General features: G+C 49.6%; 1 protein-coding gene across 2 annotated transcripts in view; it reads right to left on the bottom strand.

The window, feature by feature from the left end:
• The window catches only part of LOC119455665 (ubiquitin carboxyl-terminal hydrolase 2), a 239,593-nt gene that overhangs the window by 132,327 nt on the left and 88,972 nt on the right, over positions 1–18,294 (bottom strand). Inside the window, exon 1 of one of the 2 annotated variants that reach the window (XM_037717082.2) lies at positions 2,535–3,016. The exons of the other annotated variant lie outside the window; for it this stretch is intronic. The gene's annotated coding sequence lies outside the window, so the exon portion shown is untranslated. Of the gene's footprint in view, positions 1–2,534; positions 3,017–18,294 lie in introns of those variants that run through there. 2 annotated transcript variants of the gene reach the window in all.

Raw genomic sequence — 18,294 nt, 5'->3', positions numbered from 1 at the left:
AGCGTGATTCAATACTGGAATCGAAGCCGATGAAAACAAGCCGAGCGTGGCGACCCACGTCGCGAAGCGACAAAAAAGAAACAAGAGAGAGAGAGAGAGAAAATGACGAGTTTATCATGACAAGAATATATCTTGTACCTCGGTGTTACCAGGGGAACATTCGTACAGCGACGTAGCTTGAGGGAAGGAATCAGAGGGATATGAGATGTTAGAACACTGATTATTTCTTTCTGCTTATCATTATTACTTAATTTTGAACAGCCCTCCATGAACGAAGGAATATGTTACTAGTAGATTGAAAAGACCCCCTGAAATAAGGTTCTAGTTACATGCGATGCTGCATGAAGAGGAACGCGTACGCAATCCAAGCCCAGCGCCTTGAGGCAAATTTTCCATAAGTACGTGGGACAAGTACAGGGTCGACCACATCTAAGGTGAACACCTCATTAGTATTCAAACATCATAGAAGCTGATGTTCAGTAAATAATTCGAAAAATCATTATTGTGTTTATCGACGCCATAATTACACATCGTATAACGAACATTTCACTCGTGAAGTAGAATAAATTCTGTAGTTTTACCGGCTTGAATACTAATGAGGTGTTCACCTTAGATGTGGTCGACCCTGTACATCGTGTAGGAATATGACATTGGAGGAAATAGATGTGGACGGAAGAAAGGCAAATATGTACCCTTTCCTCATCTAAAATAAGCGTTTCTTGTATTTCCCTGCCGAGCATCGGCTTTCGAGAAAGGTTAAAGCAACGAGTCTGACGAGACATTCGTGGCGACCTGTTCACATGTGCAGCAGCATTTGTTGCACACCGATCGGCATTGCGTACGACGAGAAACAAAAGCTTACTGTCGAAATTAACTTAGGACTTAGACTGTTTTCAACATAACCTTACGCCAACAGCATCTTAGCCCGCGCGCCACTCTTATGGTTAGTACAAGACGGCGAGAGAGGGAAAGAAAAAGGAAGTAAGAAATACCCCCCCCCCCCCCCCCAGCTGCAAACGTCCGATTAATTAACTCGTTACGGCTGCACAGCTTGACGCCTCTCTTCCCGCAGCTATTTGACGAAAAAATATATAAATAAACGAAAGCGCACACAGGATTCCGTCGTTGACCGGTGAGAGGCTCAAAGTATCCGACACGATCTAAAAGTACAGGAACCTATAGAGCGTCACAGCATACCGTTATCGCTCTGCTATAATTGCCTGTCGCGAACTGTGCGCGCTTTCCGTAAACCATCTGGGTGTGCTGTTGGGAGGAGGCGGTAGAACGGGGTAAGGTTGTGCTTACTAGGCGCGACTGAAGCTCAAGCTACAGGCGCGGTACAGCGTATCATAGGTCACGCACACACAAAACACACATTGCCGAAAAAAAAAAAGAACAGGGCTGGGGTGCGTGAAAAGCGACAAGGGCTCACAATTAACGACGCCGGAACGCCATCATTGAAGCCCGACCGAAAGTACGCACATCGTCGAAAGAACGGAAAAGAAAGGGGAAGAAAAAAATCCGGGGACCGGAAAATTACCCCTCGGCGCTACAAAAGCGTGACTCCGAACGCGCGACCTTGCTACGGATCATAAACATGGCTTCGGCGGCCTTTCCAAGGCGAACGGCGCGTTGCGCCGATCAAGGCCTCCTCGCATGTGTGTGTATACGGATCGAAGAACGCGGCAGGTATACCCTTGGACAAGAGGTGATTGAGCGCGCAGCTTGGAGCACGTATATACTCATAGCCCGCATCATGCTGGCGGCACGACTGTTCTTTAACGCCTCGTGTTGCAGTGGCGATGTTTTGAAAATGAAATGAAAGTGTAGAGCTGGTGGCACGGGAGTTCGTACCATTAAATTTAGTGCCATCGGAATAACTGCCTGTCGTTTTCCGCGAGAAGTGCAGGAGCGAATCCGGCGTGTGCTTTTCTGCCCATCAACAATTCCCTATTCTAACGAAACGCACTTCGAAAGAGTCGACCTGTGGCAGGGCCAGTGCCTGCCGTCGAAGCTGTGTCCAGCATTTCCACACTGTGCAGTTGAGCTCATGACCTAAGTGTTGCATATGAATCACAAGGAAAAATAAAAACGTGCTGCGCAAGATGCACAAGACGAGAGAGAAGAGGACAGGACTCTTTTTCTTTCTTGTGCATCTCGCGCAGCAGGTTTATATTTCAAATATGAAAAAACTAGTCAGCAAGAAAGTATTATTGTATCACAAGGAATTCGAATTCTGCACACCCAGTGACTTGAATACTTGCAGAAGCCAGTGGGGGTTGCCATTCCCCAAATAACTGCTTTCACGAGCGAGTGCGGGTTAGAGCCAACTTAACCACTGGAAAAGCGGTATGGGGCTGAAGTCGTGTATGGCGCACTAGCTGCGGTATCGGCCCATAGTACTCGTGACAGAGTTTCAACGACATTTGAGCGCTCCGGACAACGATTAAGGCTCACAAACACGATATTTTAAGGGAAAATAAGAAAGGAGGGAGGGAGAATCCTTCATGGAACAATGACAACGAAATACTCACCAATTTAAAAGTTTCCAATGATCTTCAGCCCGCGCGGCCGATATCACAGACCATGGCAATCCGTACAATCCCGCAGTGATGCAAAACACGGGTGAACACGGGAGAGCGAACGGCGTCGCAGCCACACCGACTGCGAACCACTAAACCCCGAGACCGCAGCCCCCGCTGAGGTAGATGCAAAAAAAACTGTACAGGCCCACCGGCACTCCTTCTCCGAGGACTGTTAAAAGAGCCGTATCACTTCGTCGGACGACGTTCCCTCGATGGGAGCCTAGGAGAAGCACCGAGTCGAAAACAGGCACCCACACACACACGAACACAGGGAGAAAGAAACAACACACCCACAAGCCGTGACTGCTAGCGACGGCGTCGAGTAGAAAACAGGGTCGGGTAATCGCGAATAGCGCGGGTCTTCCCTCTTCGGTGCAAGTTCTATCGTAGCGGAGTGCGTGCGCTCCGCGTCGAGTGCATCACGCGAATGACACCCGCGCTCCGCCAGACATTCATCCGCGCCAGCGGGAAAGAGGGGCCGAGTCGGAGAGAGAAGGCTAGCGAGAGAGAGAGACTGAGGGCGCTGGCGCTAGGCATCGGGTGAGGAGGAAACGGAGAGAGTTGGAGGTTCGAGGGGGGATGCCATAAGAAGCGGAGCCGCCGACCGCATCAGCAAAAAACACCGGCGGTTCGCAACGCCGCCGTCGCTGGGATTCAGGGGGGAAACAGCAAAACGACGACGGCGAATATTTTATTTTTTTCCCCCTTTTTTTTCAGCGGAGCGCGCGCAACTCGCGCTCTCGTCGTACGTTACCCGCTCACTGTTCGCGAGGAAACAACGAAGAAAAAAATATAAGTTTCGGGAGCAGACACTGTAGTATGCGGGAGATGCCACGGAGGCCGGTTAAGCGATGCAGGTCGTAAAGAAAAAGAAAGAGTGAGTGAGAGAGTGAAAGTAATAGCGGAGAGGGGGGCGGGCACGTTAATCGCAGCGGCGCCGCCTCGCTTCGCGAACGTCGAGGCCCGCCGAAAATGCGAGCCGCTCTCATCTCGCGCCGGCGGCGTTAATATCAACGAAAAGAGAACCAACGTCCGAGCTAACGTCCCTGCGCACTTCAACGCCCAGGCAAACAAAGTACAGCACTTCCCCCCCCCCCCCCCCCCTCCCATGTCTTCGTCAACCACGCGAATGTATACCCGTTCTCCTCTCCCTGGCTTGAGCTGCAGAGCCGACAGCGAAGCGATATCATAAAGCTGCAGTGGGCGTTTTTCGCAACCGCGCGAGAGAGTGGTGTGTTCTTCTGGCGGCCGCAGCAGCGGCTTCTCTAAATCGTCACTCCAGTTAAAAAGACCCGGCGGATGAGAAGGATGGAGAAACTTTAAGCCGAAGGAAGGAAAGGGCCGCCAGATATTATCTGCATGCGAGAGTGACACGGCAAGCTGTTCGCGGAGATCATGATTTCGGCGGCTCCTGAGCGAGAAAGGAAGTAACGCGAGCGTGGCCCGGCTGTTTTCGCCCAGGATATGGTGCTCCGGTGCCGGGCTATGTCCGCCATTATAAATAACGAGAAAGTGAAAAAAAAAAACAAATAAATGAAGACATGGAGAAGAAAAAAGGAGGCCCGTTAACGGGCAGCTTGACGGCAGCCAACGCCAATAAAGACGCGACGTCGTTCCATGTGGCTACGCACGTATATGCAGAAAGACTAGATCCGACTGACCCAGGTCCGCGCGATTTAAGCGCTGAGATACATAGACAAATAAACGTATGCGTCGGGCGGGGAGTGGAACGGAAAATCAAGGAAGCTGGTCAGCTGTTGACGCGGGGTGCGAAGGCTGTCCGCAAGTGCGGGCAAGGTCAGGCGACAAATGAGAGTAATGGACGCCGTATGAGCGCCGGGAGAATCGAGAAGGGACGGAAAAGTGCTTCGGGCAACTACCTTCTGGTGGAGCTTGAATCGCGCGGCGAGGATGCCCGGTTCCGGCTCAGCTTAACGAAAGTAGGAGGAAAACGAGGGCACTTCAGCTATATACCGCAACCTCGTTTCAGCAAGCGAAGAGCAGAGCTCTCCCCCACCGTTAGACCGGCGACATAATCGCCACCTCAGGGAAAGCAAAATTCTTGGACACTGGCCTATACACCGACATCGGCGTAAGTGGCTATGAAGGGGGTGTTGTGTTACTTAAGACAGACCGGATTGTGTAACTAATTGTAACCGCGCGACTGTCCACCGTGGGGCGATGAATGTCTCTTTATCTGACACGGACACTGCGTGTGACTAGGCGGCGCCTTGGTAGACTGCAACACCGCCGACACCGTTTTATATTGTTCATCCGCGCCTTCCTTACTTTTTATTCTTTTCTACAATCTTTCATACACTTTTCTTTTTAATCCCCAGTTCGGTGTAACCAACCGGAGATATAATCTGGTTAGCGCTCTCTCTCTCCCTCTCAGCCACCACGTAGAGCAAACGAATGCAGCGATATATAAACTATATTGCTCCTAAGCAGAAGAGCAACATGCTATGGGTAAGTTACGGGGAGAGCGCTTTATTCACTGGGTGTGTAAAATTCACAGGATTGACTGATTTGTTGATTGATTGATTTCTTACATATACAACAAGCGTAACGGGAAAGGCGTGAGGCTTAACCGGAAGGTATGGATCTGCTTTGCTGCCGCGCACAGGGGAGGGAGATATGAAGAACGAAAAGAAAAACCGAGAAAGAAAGCGCAGGACCGTATAAGAGTCGTGCAAATAGGCCCCTTGAGGTAGTTCGTAGCGCCGTCTCAATGCTAGGCGCTAACCTTAACGGAATGTCATGTCTGGTTTCAGTTTTCGTTTCGAGAATGCCAAAACATTTGGCGCTATAAAAAGCACAACTACAAAATGCCCGGTATTTATCGTAAGCGTCCGATTACGTGTTCACGTAGGTATGCGTACGCTTTTCGCGAAGCACGCCGAGCACCAATTAACAGATAATGGGAATGGTTATTTACCACCGTGGAGGGAGAAATTTGTTAAGAAAAAGCAAAAAATAAAAAAAAGGAATCGGCCTGATAAGCCAATATGTTCGCGTTGGGTTAAGAGGATAAGGATCAAAATAAAAGTAGAGAACGACGATGGCGATTATGATAGAACACGTCACTCTTGACAGAGAGAAATTAGATTAGAAAGGAGGGCGGTTAAGCTGAAGAAAAGCTTCTGGTTTGCTACCCTACAATGGAGGAAGGCAAGGGGGAACGAAAGATAGACAGAATAGCTGAGGAGAAAAGGACAATAGAAGTGGTTGGAAACGGCCTACAAGTATCCACGTCTGCGTGAGAAGTTGCAGGTGGCTGCCGCCTATATATACCAAGAACTTAGCAGCGCCTCCAACACAGGCTTCAGCGAGTTGGAAAACCTGGCGTCGTCCATGCACAAGCCAGAGGTCGAGTACGAGAGTGTAAGTGAGCGACGCTGGGCTGAATGTTTTGGCACCCGCGTCTCGTCAAGCAGCGCGCGCTTCGAACGGTACACTTTCCACGTGCGCGACACGCGGAAAAATACTTGCGAGGCAGCGTTCCGCGATCTCCGTGGCGCAACCTGAACAAACAGAGCTGACAATATACGCTGCCCGTTCCGCTTGAGTGCGATAAGAACGCCTATATGTACACACGCGCGCGCGCCACCCAGCGGGACGTCCGCGCACCCTCAATCAATGGAGACGCGACCCTGTCTCTTATCTGCACGAGACACACAATTCAGGTCGCCAGACCTTGGCAGAGACCAAATAATCCACTGTGCCGAGTACTCAACTTCGGTAGCCAAAACAAGGCATTCACCGCGTTTAAGGGTTCTTTCTATATGCGGCCGAATTTCAATTAAGGGTCTCATCATAATCCACATGTATAAAAGTGAGATATCCTACTGCTAGTAATACAACCTCTTGTCGTTTCTTGTTATGTACGACCATTTCGTAACGCCCTCCGGCAGGAAAGGCTGAATTGCGCCATCCTCAAGAAGCGATTTAATTATACGACGATGTCAAAGAAAGAAAAACACGAAGATAGCTCCGCCTGCACGATGTGTATAGATAAACCTGGCCGCTGGCACGCCACTGACTGAGCATATGCCCATCTCACTATCGAATGCGACGTATATCGATATGATACCGACGCCACAGAAGGCCGAGAAATCCCGTACAAGGCCGCGAAGTGTACAAAGGTGACGAAACAGCGAACATAAAAAAAAAAAAAAAACGTCATTCGTCTTGATCAGGCCACGTTTTACGTGCCTTCTTTTGGCGGCGTCGGACTATATCTGAAAGATGTGCGCGGCCTCTTCGGTGCCAGGTATTCGATAAGACACTTTTTTCCGCCCCACTTTTCCTGGACACATAAGCCGAGCCATCGGAAAACAAGGAACTTCCCTAGAAAACAAGGAAAATAAATAAAGGAGGCGCGAACGACGGCGCAGCTTCGATATTTATATATATTATAGGCGCGAGGCAGATTGAGCAACATCCACTTCGCAGCTGGAAATATATATAGCCCAACAGCACGAAGTTGAATACAGCGTGGAAGCATGAAACAATAATTAATGTTCGCGGAGATATTAGAGCCACGAAAGAAAAAACGAGATACGTCGCGTGCACAACGAGCTTTATCGGCGAACCGATGTAACGATCCTCATGCATGTTCCGAAATCTGCGCGCGTACGGCCATCAGACTATATCACAGAAACAGAACTTTCAAACATTGTTATGGCAGTTAGCCGCGCAAAATGAGCGACAATTCCCGGAAGAACAATTTGAGGCAGAAAAGAAGAATGATTCCTCGAAGTTTTTCCTCAGCTGTACATGTCCGTTATTTCAACTGTATACGAATACACGCAAAGTGCCTCGAGCGGCCAGTCGTGCGTCAATTTTTCGTGTATTGGCGGGCTTCTTTCACGCTCGGAAAAACAGTTTCATGTAGCACGTAGTGAGCAACAGAAAGCTGTATATAAGGAATTTTTCATGTTGCTCTACAATTTTCTCATTGACACTTTTAATCTAATTATAATAATTGAGAAGGTGATCAATTATACTAAGACAAATTAGCTAATCAGGCGCAATGCAAAAAATAATCTGAGTATCTCCAAGCGACGGCAAACAACATTACCTTGGTTCTGTCCGCTGCGTGACATTTGCATAGTTTTAAATCCTGGTGCATGATAGCTGGGACACCCTGTACAATTGCTACCACAATACTCAAGGAATGTTATATGCAGTTAGAGGTCACTTTGCTAAAACGAGATTTTAAATGCATGCGTCTATAGAAAATTCAAGGAGAACTATGATTAATTCGTTATAGCCATTAGTTTGCCATAACCTGTTTCCTTATACCGAGGCGTATATGGCAGCAAAACCACAAGCAGAGAGCTCCGCCAGTTTCGGTCTAACTAAGCAACCTCACCGCCCTCTATTCCGCAGCCATGCATAGCGTGGAAAGTTTCGCGCCCCTCCTGCGCAATGTCGAAAGTGACGTGTACAAGCTCAATCTATCGCGGATGCTCGAAGGGTACAGACGGGTAAGGCACGATACAAATAGAGTACAGGAGAAGAAAAAGACGAGAAAAAAAAAAACGAAAGTAGAAAAGCCGCCGAGCTTCCGTTGCAAATGGGGCACTCATCAACGGCCATATGCACGTACACGCGAGCTCGAGACCCTCGCACAGGCACGCACATATCCGCTCGTTACGGTTATAACGACCGACCCGCTCACAGCTGATCGTTCCCAACCATACGCGTGGGCGGTGCTTCGATCGCATCCGGATATTGCTATGTAAATCGGCGGCAAAGTGGCACAAACACCGCGACGGTGGAAGAACGAAAGGAAATCGCCGCAAAATCGAACGCGCGCACGCGAATATCAACGCATCGTTATACACGCAGCCTTCGTCACCATTGCGGCTGGTTGCATGCATGCGCCCGTGCCCTGATTTCTGAATGGATGGCGAACCCCAGGGGGAAGTGTTGCCACTGCGCGGGGTTATTCCTTTCAACCACGTGTTCACGCACAGAGCGATGCACAGTGGGGGGTGAAATAGAACAGAGATATATAGTGAGAGAGAGAGAGAGAGAAAGGGGAAAAGAATACGCCATTTCAAGCACTAGCGGAAAGTAAGTACTTGGAAAATGGCGGCAACGAAAACAAATCGGCATGGTTATGCAAAGCAAGGCGTCAGAAACGTATATACGAGGAATTCCGAGCACGAAGGCAACTCCCCGTGCTTTGAAAGGCACCACGGTAGAGGGTATCGTTTCGGCTATACAACTTGATTCGTTTCGAACTTTCGGCTTACTCCGAGCACGACACGTTCCCCAGTGTGGCGTGGTTGCTGCGACTGTGACTGCTGCTGCTATCTGCTCTTGTTTTGTTTTTTCCCCTCATTTTCCGCCCATCGTATGCCTGTGCAACAAGGCGGAAGAAAAGACCTAACCCTCTGCGCGTGTTACGTCGACGCGCCGTCGATGTCATGACAGCACGGCGACGGCGACGCTGAATGAGGGAACGCGCCTCGGTCGTCCCTATAATTGCTATCGCAATAGAACAAAAATGGCACATCTACATCATACCGTGTCCGCATTCACTACACGCTCTCAGGGCACGTTAAATAACCACTGGTCCAAATTAACGCGGGGCACACCGCTCCCCCCCCCCTCCCTCCCACACACACACACACACACACAACACACACACACACACACACACACACACACACACACACACACACACACACACTTTGAACGTATACCCCGCGTTACGCACGAGACAGAGCCACTTTCAGAAAAGTGAAGAATTCATACAAGACCAAAACAACGACGAGTATGTAAATATACAGATAGACGCAGAAACGACAGCATCCCGCCATTTGGCATCTCATTGAGTGGTCTCACACGAAAAGGGAGTCGTTCAGATTTGATGTAGAAGTATAGACAAGGAAATGTCTCAATTTAGAGCATACATTTTTCTTACAAGAAACTGTGACCAACGAAGAAAATGTCCCAGAATATACCATTTTGTATACGACAGAAGACCCTCCTAGAGAACACAATACTCGGGCTAAATCCGTATTAAACCAAAGCGCGTGGCAGGTCGCCTTCCCCCATCTCCTCAGATTGACGAATTCGAGTCCTCAACGAAGCACTGTATAAAGGATGTATACTAGCAACCGCTTTGTTTCACGCAAGCAGACGCTGGAGCTGTCGAGTTGGTTGCCGTTCTTATCGGCGTCACGGCATTCTTCGGGACACTGCCACCCCCAAGCATGGGTGAATATATCCAAGAAACGCAAGCGCAGTGTATGCCGAAATCCGATGTCTCGAGTTACACAAGCCAATAACAAAGTGCGCAACCCGTCCGCCATGTCAACAGTAACCGTATACGGGACACCGCCGATGGAAGATAAACAGGCAGTTTCGCCGGTTGGCCGCAACATGCGCGAGCCGCTCGTCGCCGGCGAGACCTCCCGCAAGAGGCTAACATAGCAGGCACGCGTTTCCATCATGGCCGAAACGATTCTGCCCCGAGTTCACAATAGCACCACCCGATGCAATCTGCGTGAGACATTGCCGAAGGCAGATACACCCGTTTAACCGAGAACACTGGGAGCGACCGTTCGTGCCCAGTTGAGAAGAAAAAAACATAAGGACACCGCCATTAGTTCACCGGCTCGCGTCTGCGCGACCAGGGCCATTCAACTCGATCTATCGCCACAGGGCAAACAACGAAAGCTGACTCACTGGCGGGCGTTCCCCGTTCGATCTTTATTCTCCAATACATTCATACAGATTGCCATCAAGTTCCCATGTGACTATAGGACCAACTATAGGGCTATATGGGAGCACAGCGAATGGGATCGAGCGCAGTCGAGGATGGCAGAGAACTAAGTGGGGCGATGAAGTTAGGAAATTTGCAGGCCCAAGTTGGAATCTCCAATTACCCCTGTCTTGCGCTAGCGTATTCCAACTTGCGCCTGCAAATTTCATGACGTTGTGCTGCATTAAAGGATGACCGCGGTAAGATGAATTGGTTTCGCCTTAATCTAGCTGCAGAAATCTGACCCACACGCGGACGTAATTCCGTGCCCCTTACTCCTCAATAACAATAAAACTTCACAGCAAATTCTCATTGAGCTCAGTACAGGTACAGCTCTATTCAACTCATGACAGTGTAGTGGGGAAGAGAGTCCGCAGCCATTGAGAGAGGAGGACGAAGTCCTGCAGCCCGGAGAGCGCGAGACAGCGACCGACGCTCTTGAGACAAGGCTGTTGCGTAGCCCTAACTGCTGTATAAATAAACCCCCTCACAGTTTGGTGGAGGTGCTGGGTATCGATCCCAGTCTCCCAACCTGGAACTACGAAGCCGTACCTTACCTCCAGCGTCAGCGATGGCGGAAGAAACCACCACGCAAGGCTCCTCTCAGACTCAAGCCACCGCCTGTCCCGGCGTGCTGCCTCAGCGTCACCCACCGATATTCAGCGGGACTGATGATCAAGACGTCGAGGACTGGCTGACAACTTATCAGAGGGTAAGCGCAGTCAACAAATGGGACGATGCGACTAGGCTGACTAATGTAATCTTTTACTTGACCGGCGTCGCCAGTCTCTGGTTCCGGAACCACGAAGCGGAGATTAATAACTGGGCCTCGTTCAAAACAAAGTTTTCGGAAATCTTCGGCCGCCCCGCGGTACGCAAACTCCGCGCAGAACAGCGACTTCGTGAACGTGCTCAACAACCCGGTGAGAACTTCACCAGCTATATTGAAGACGTCGTCGACTTGTGTAAGCGTTTAAACCCGTCGATGCACGAGTCGGACAAGATCAAGCAAATCCTCAAAGGAATAGCTGATGACGCATTTCAAATGCTATTGGCAAAAGACCCACAAACCGTCGCCGATGTCGTCAGCTTGTGCCAGAGTTTCGACGAATTGTGCAAGCAACGCGCCCAAACTCGCCGCCCTCTGGAACAGAACGACTCGATCGCGGCGTTGACTTTGGGCGACCAGAATGCACTGTTGCTTCAGATCAAGCAGTTTGTACGTGAGGAGGTCGCCCGACAGCTTTCCATTTTATCGAGCACGCCCGAGCCCGCCCAGGCTCAACATCTGGCCCCAGTCATACGCCAAGTTATACAAGGAGAAGTCACTGACGCTTTGCCTTTCGCTCGTCCGCCACCTCCGGAGCCTGCGCCCTTGTCGTATGCGCAAGTCGTCGCTGCCGGGCCGCCTCGTCAACCGACCTATTCTTCCGCGTCGGCACCCGTTCGGCCCCCACCAGTTCCGTTCAGCCGACCAGTCCCCACAAATCCATGGCGCACTGCGGACAATCGTCCTATCTGTTATTCTTGCGGCTATGCAGGACATGTGGCACGCTTCTGTCGCCGTCGCCCTCCTGTTCCAATAGATGTCATGCGACCGTCTGCTTACGATCCTGGGCGCTTTGACGGCACAGCGCGGCTACAACAATCCTCTTCGCCCGAGCGCCTGCCCTCAGCTACCCGCCGATCTCCATCCCCCCGACGTCGCTCTCTGTCACCTATGCGCCGTCGACCCTGCCCTTCTGAAGCGGAAAACTAAACGTCGCAGTTCCCGAGGCACGAACTGCGTCGTCGTCGAAAAGTTCAAGTCCTCGAATTTCTCCAGCGAACCTCATTGACGTTATTGTGGATGGCTTTCGTACCCTTGCGCTTGTGGACACTGGTGCTGCCGTTTCAGTGATTGATGTAAAACTTTGCCACTTGCTTCGGAAGGTTACGACGACGTCAAGGGGATTATCCCTCCGTACCGCCAGCGCACACCATATTCAGCCGTTAGCCGCCTGCACAGCCCGCGTCATAATTCAAGATGTTGTTTATCCCATTGAGTTTCTTGTGCTACCAGCCTGTTCGCATGATGTCATCCTCGGTTGGGATTTTCTTTCTCGCCATCATGCTGTTATTGACTGTGCTCGTGCCGAGGTGGCGTTCTCACCGTTGTGTTCCGCGTCGTCTGCACCTACAATGAACAAGTTGTTTGTCGCCGAGGATACGACCATACCACCCAGTAGTGCAGTCCTTGTCCCCGTGTCCTGTGCCGCTGTTCGTGAGTCTACAGTTCTCTTTACACCCTCCGAGACCATTCAACACCGCAGGAATCTCACGTTGCCTTTTGCCGTTCTCGACATGACCTACGGCACCACATCCTTATTTGTTATGAATCCGTTGCCGGTTCCCTCAACCTTACTCCGTGGAGAGTGCATGTATCGGCACAATTCAGGCGTTCGACGTATCGTCCATCTTCTGCCTTGACGACATGGACAACTTGCAGCTTAGTGCCCTGACACCTGCTGCTAGTACGCCTGATCGAGCACCTTTAAGTATGTTCGGCTCCGCCATCGACGACGAACTTGCAGAGGTACACCGCGAGAAACTTCTTGCACTCCTCCACCAGTTTCGAGGCTCGTTTGATTGCCAGAAGACGTCATTAGGCCGCACGCATACTGTTCTCCATCCGATTGACACCGGCTCACAAGCGCCTCTGCGCCAGCGCCCTTACCGCGTATCCCCTGCTGAGCGTCATGTGATCGCCGAACAAGTTGACGACATGCTTAAGCGTGGCATCATTCAGCCGTCCTGCAGCCCCTGGTCGTCGCCTGTTGTTCTTGTCAAGAAAAAAGACGGCTCAATCCGCTTCTGCGTCGACTACCGCCGATTGAACAAAGTTACTCGAAAAGATGTGTATCCCCTGCCACGCATCGATGATGCCCTGGACTGCTTGCAGGGAGCCGAATTCTTTTCATCACTAGACTTACGGTCCGGTTACTGGCAGGTCCCTATGGCACCATCCGATCGCCCGAAAACTGCCTTCGTAACTCCCGATGGGCTGCACGAATTCAATGTTATGCCCTTCGGCCTATGTAATGCCCCAGCCACATTTGAAAGGATGATGGACAGTGTCTTGCGTGGGTTGAAATGGAAGACGTGCCTGTGCTACCTGGATGACGTCGTCGTTTTCTCCCCTGATTTCGACAGTCATCTCCGTCGGCTTCACGAGGTACTGAGCTGTTTGACGCGCGCAGCTCTCCGGGCTGCAGGACTTCGTCCTCCTCTCTCAATGGCTGCGGACTCTCTTCCCCACTACAACAGCTATTACGAAAGGTAGTCGTCCCACATGCAAAGTATGAGCCAGAGCATTCCGCAGATGCTGAGTGAAGACGAAGCCCGCTCCGAGGGAGGCACAAGCTGAAGCGGAGCGAGCGGTAACAATTCCTTTAAGTTTAAGAAGCACTAAACGAAAACACCAAATCCACTTACACTGGTAAATAATTATTTCAGAGCTATATTTTGACTAATTTCGCAGTTCGAGGTTCATGATTAGATGAAAAAAAAATAAAGGTCAAACTTCAATTATCCTGAATTTCACGCCTGAACCCCAGCGCTAGTACGTCAGTGTGACGTCACGAATTTCGGCGAGTATTTTTCTGGTATTTGGCCAGTTTGGGCGCAGTAGAAGTTCTCAAAAGTTGTTAAGTTCGGTCTTTGGCTCCTCCGGGAGTACAATGTAGCAGATATTTACTGATAAAAAATTAACAAGATCTGAGCAGACGCGGCAACAAAAATCAATGACGTCACGGCGACCTGCAGCGGGGACTTCAAGGCGTCGTCACCACTCGTCTTTCGCTCTTGCATCTTTTCTGACTTACGAAACCTCCTGTCACGTTAAGAGTGGCTTTCGTAGAAACTGTAGAAAGATAGCTTATTTTCAAAGCTAAATTTATTTTTCACTCTTCGTGTACTAACTGCTCCTCGCAGTAAATGACTCAAGAGTGCAAAGAGTCTGTCGTTTTCTATAGGAAGCCTTGCGTTATCGCAAATAGTAACTATATATTTTCAATTCAATTTATTTTGCGAGAGATGCATACAAAAACGGGTGACAAAAGCATCTGGGCCCTTAGCAATTTGCTCGTTCTATAAGTGTAATTTGCTCTATAATATGCTCTATAATATGCTCTATAAGTGTAATTTTTTTCTATAGAAGGGCTCCCAAATTGAACTGCCATTTTTTTCCCCATTTCATATCAGCTTTATCGTTCAGCTTGAGCCAATTAACGTATCAGCTTCGTCTCAGCTTTTGTACGGCCTGTAGTTTACATAAGTAGGATGATGATGATGATGATGATGATGATGATGATGATGATGATGATGATGATGATGATGATGATGATGATGATGGGAAAGTACTGTAGATATAAGTGGAGAGGCACATGGCTTGCGCGGATCAACAGAAGGGACTTGAAAACACTGAACAACGCTCCCAGAGATGGTGTAATGAAAACTGCGCCTTTGTCGCACCTTTTGAGCAATTGCAGATAGCATGATCATAATTTTATTCGGCCTTCACTTGTTCCACTTTTTCCCTCCACCTAGGGATTTTATATCTCCGATCCCTTAGCATGCCTCTGCAGATTAGCATGCAGGCAGCAGCATACACGTCGGCAGATTTGCGTTTCATTAAAGAGCTTTCGCCCCGTCCTCATTTGTTAAGGAGATATTGGCTGCAAAAAGCGCTTCGTTTTGCAATTTACCTCCTTTGTTCACAGTGGCTTTGACCACGCGCACTGAAATTGCTTGCAGGATGCGACCAGCAATGTCGCCGTCAACGTGGCGCCAGCCCATGATAACATTGTCATCGATGAGCCGACACAGCGGTGCACGCACAGCAAGCGCGACTGTCTCCTATACTCGGCTTATCAGCGGCAACTGTACTTGACATCGTTCGCTATATAGTATGTGTGTCCCCTTACTCTGGACGTATTCCATAGCACGAGTGAAGAGTCTGGGTCACAAAACGGAGGTTTCGCTGTCACTCGGAGGTCAACTGTCACTTTGAGTGACAGTTACCGGGCTAGACGCAAGGTTGAAGTAGATGTTTACGACCCGGGAGAGCCAGAACTATGTATGTATATAAATGACAAAATGGGAGAGAGAGAGAGAGAAAGAAAGCGAAGTGCACTAAAGGTTAAGCCCTTCTCTTTGTTTTTTTTTAAATGAACTTTTGGGTTATATTACTACGAACAAAAATGCACCTGGACTGGACAACACGAAAAAAACAACAAAAAAACAATTGAGTATGCTGCGCCGGGGACGCTGTCGTAGTGGGATACGTGAAATGTCCTATGGGTGCTAGGGTACAGGGCATTATAGGGTACAGAAATGATGTAACCAAATGCACAAAAAGTGACATTTATTCACGCATTACAAAGCATAGATGTGCTTAACTTATGGTATACAGCTAGTGGAGGTCATACGGTCTAATCTTGCAACCATGCTCGCTAGCTAAACACACCGCACTTGCGACCGAACTCGTTGTCGATGAAGACGGATTCGAACCGCGCTGTATGTAGCCCAACTCACAGCGCCTGTGGTACTCGGGCACACGCTTATTCTGCTCTGGCTGTTGGGTGTGCCTTGGATGCTCCTGGTGAATTCTGATCGGCCGGTCTCGTCGCCTACCTCCGTTGGAGTTGCAGACCTCCTACTGCAGTGACACTCAAGATTATTTAATTAAATACTGAGTTTTTACGTGCCAAAACCACAATACGACTATGAGGCACGCTGTAGTGAGGGACTCCGGATTAATCTCGACCACCTGGGGTTCATTAACGTGCACCCAACGCACGCTAGACGGGCGTTCTTGCATTTCATCCCCATCGAAATGCGGCCGCCGCGGTCGGGATTCGCTCCCGCGCCCTCGAGCTTAGTTGCGCAAAGCCATAGCCACTACGCCACCACGGCGGGTGGCCGAATGAGAGTGCCCTACGCTAGAGCTACTGTATAGGCTCCCTTTATGGAGCCTATACAGTAACTAAGGTATAGGTATAGGTTACTAAGGTATAGGCTCCCTAAAGGGAGCCTAAACCTTAATAACTCTGGTAACTTTACCCTGCGCCGCTTGAGCTCGCTGCACCCGTATAGATAGATGGCTACGGTTCCCTCCTGCACTTGACTCAATCTTTTGCACTTGTGCTCCCTATGGAGAGGCGCACGTTCAGCCGTGGTCAAGAGGGGCGGGCAAGGACTGGTGTCTCTCTGTCTTGCTGCCATATAGTCTATCCGCGAAATTTCTGGACCATATATACATGTCGAAGAGGGAACGCGATTAGCCGCACCTGCAAACGCCAAATTTCAGGTTGCACACTTGTAAGCCTTATAACCCCTCCTGAGCACCGGTTTGAGTTCGATGGGTTATCGAACGGTTACCGATGGGCTAACGACAAACGTATACTGCCGAGCGATGCCTCTGTGAACGCCGCGCGCGAGGCTAAACTTTGCTCCGATCGCATTCTTCGTATAGCAGTGTTACAGCGCACCGGGAGAGGACAGAGTGCTGACCTTGACTACGCGAATATCGAGAGCGTATACGAACAAGGCTTCTATATACATCAGGTGTCTATTCTGTCCTCTCCCTTCTCGGCTTTTTTTTTTTTTTTCCCGGCGTGTACATGTGCTGTAACACTGCTACGAGGAATGCGTCACTAACCAGCCCGCCAGCGAACATTATTGAAGCTCCGGTTGCGTCATGCGTGGCGCAACAACTGTGCCATCTGCGCACATGCCTGATCGAGTAAAGGCTTCTTTCCTCTACGCACACAACGATACCAAAGTATGGCGCGCGGGTGGTGACGGTTGCAAAGATATGAGCGCTATATCACTGTTACATGTTTTCGGTACATGACGGTGTTAGCAAGCGACACCCTATACTGACCGAAATGAAAGACGTTCCACGTGGAAAAACAATGAGAGAGAGTGAGTGAGAGAGAGAGAGAGAGAGAGAGGAGGGAGAAACGCAGACAGTAGCATATTAAATATCGTGGAATTTACCGTTCGAAGCTGCACAGTGGTTTTAGAAGGACACCGTAGTAGATGGATCCGGAAAAAAAATTACCACATGTGTACTAAGGACACGAGTGTTTCTGCATGTCGCTCGCCCGGCCTCGTGCTGAATAGCAGAACACCAGTCGTTGCGCTACCGTGCACTGCGAGCCGGTAGCCGTAAAATATATTTAGATCGGCTGGTGGGCTTGTATTTACGTTTTCGGCGAGAACGAGGCGATACACAGAGTGACGAGAGGGGCACGAACGAGGTGCTCAAGGTCGACGAAGCTCGATTCGACGATATGTCCCAGCAAGCTGACACTAAGCCGATAAAACCTTCCACAATGCTATATGTAAGTGTCAACTGGCACATCGGTGCATTTCGCCGCAGAATTTGGAGGGCTTACTCGTGCTCCTCGAAACTGGTGGTATGCTCATTTCCACTAAATTGGTGTTGATTCAGTATTCTACGGCTTCAGTTTCGTGATTGGGACGTATGTGCTCTAAATTTGTTATTCGCAACGGTTATTAGTGAAAATTTGTTAATTAACAAACAGCACTCCGCAAACTTCTGCTGCCAGTATAGTATCCGCGCCACTTCAAGTAATGCATTTGATGTGATTAAACTGCGATAATTATCGCAGGATATTTTTAATAAGTCTGTTTCAAATAGATAACATAGCATAAGATCGACATAGAGAGCGACGGCATCCCTTGGATAATGCAGTCTCTAAGCAATAATGCCCACGTGACAAGCTTTACTGACAGCAGAGGCATATGAGAAAACGCCCGGGAGAAAACTACAATAGCGTGTACAAGGAAGAACACTAACACAAAATGTTTGTTTCTTTTTATTACGCCCCTTCTGCCTTTTACGACGGCGACCGCTTT

Source organism: Dermacentor silvarum, chromosome 6 (assembly GCF_013339745.2).
Source record: "Dermacentor silvarum isolate Dsil-2018 chromosome 6, BIME_Dsil_1.4, whole genome shotgun sequence".
In the NCBI taxonomy this organism is placed as follows: domain Eukaryota; kingdom Metazoa; phylum Arthropoda; class Arachnida; order Ixodida; family Ixodidae; genus Dermacentor; species Dermacentor silvarum.
The sequence above is the reverse complement of the archived record's forward strand: the minus strand, read 5'-3'. Positions and strand labels throughout refer to the sequence as shown.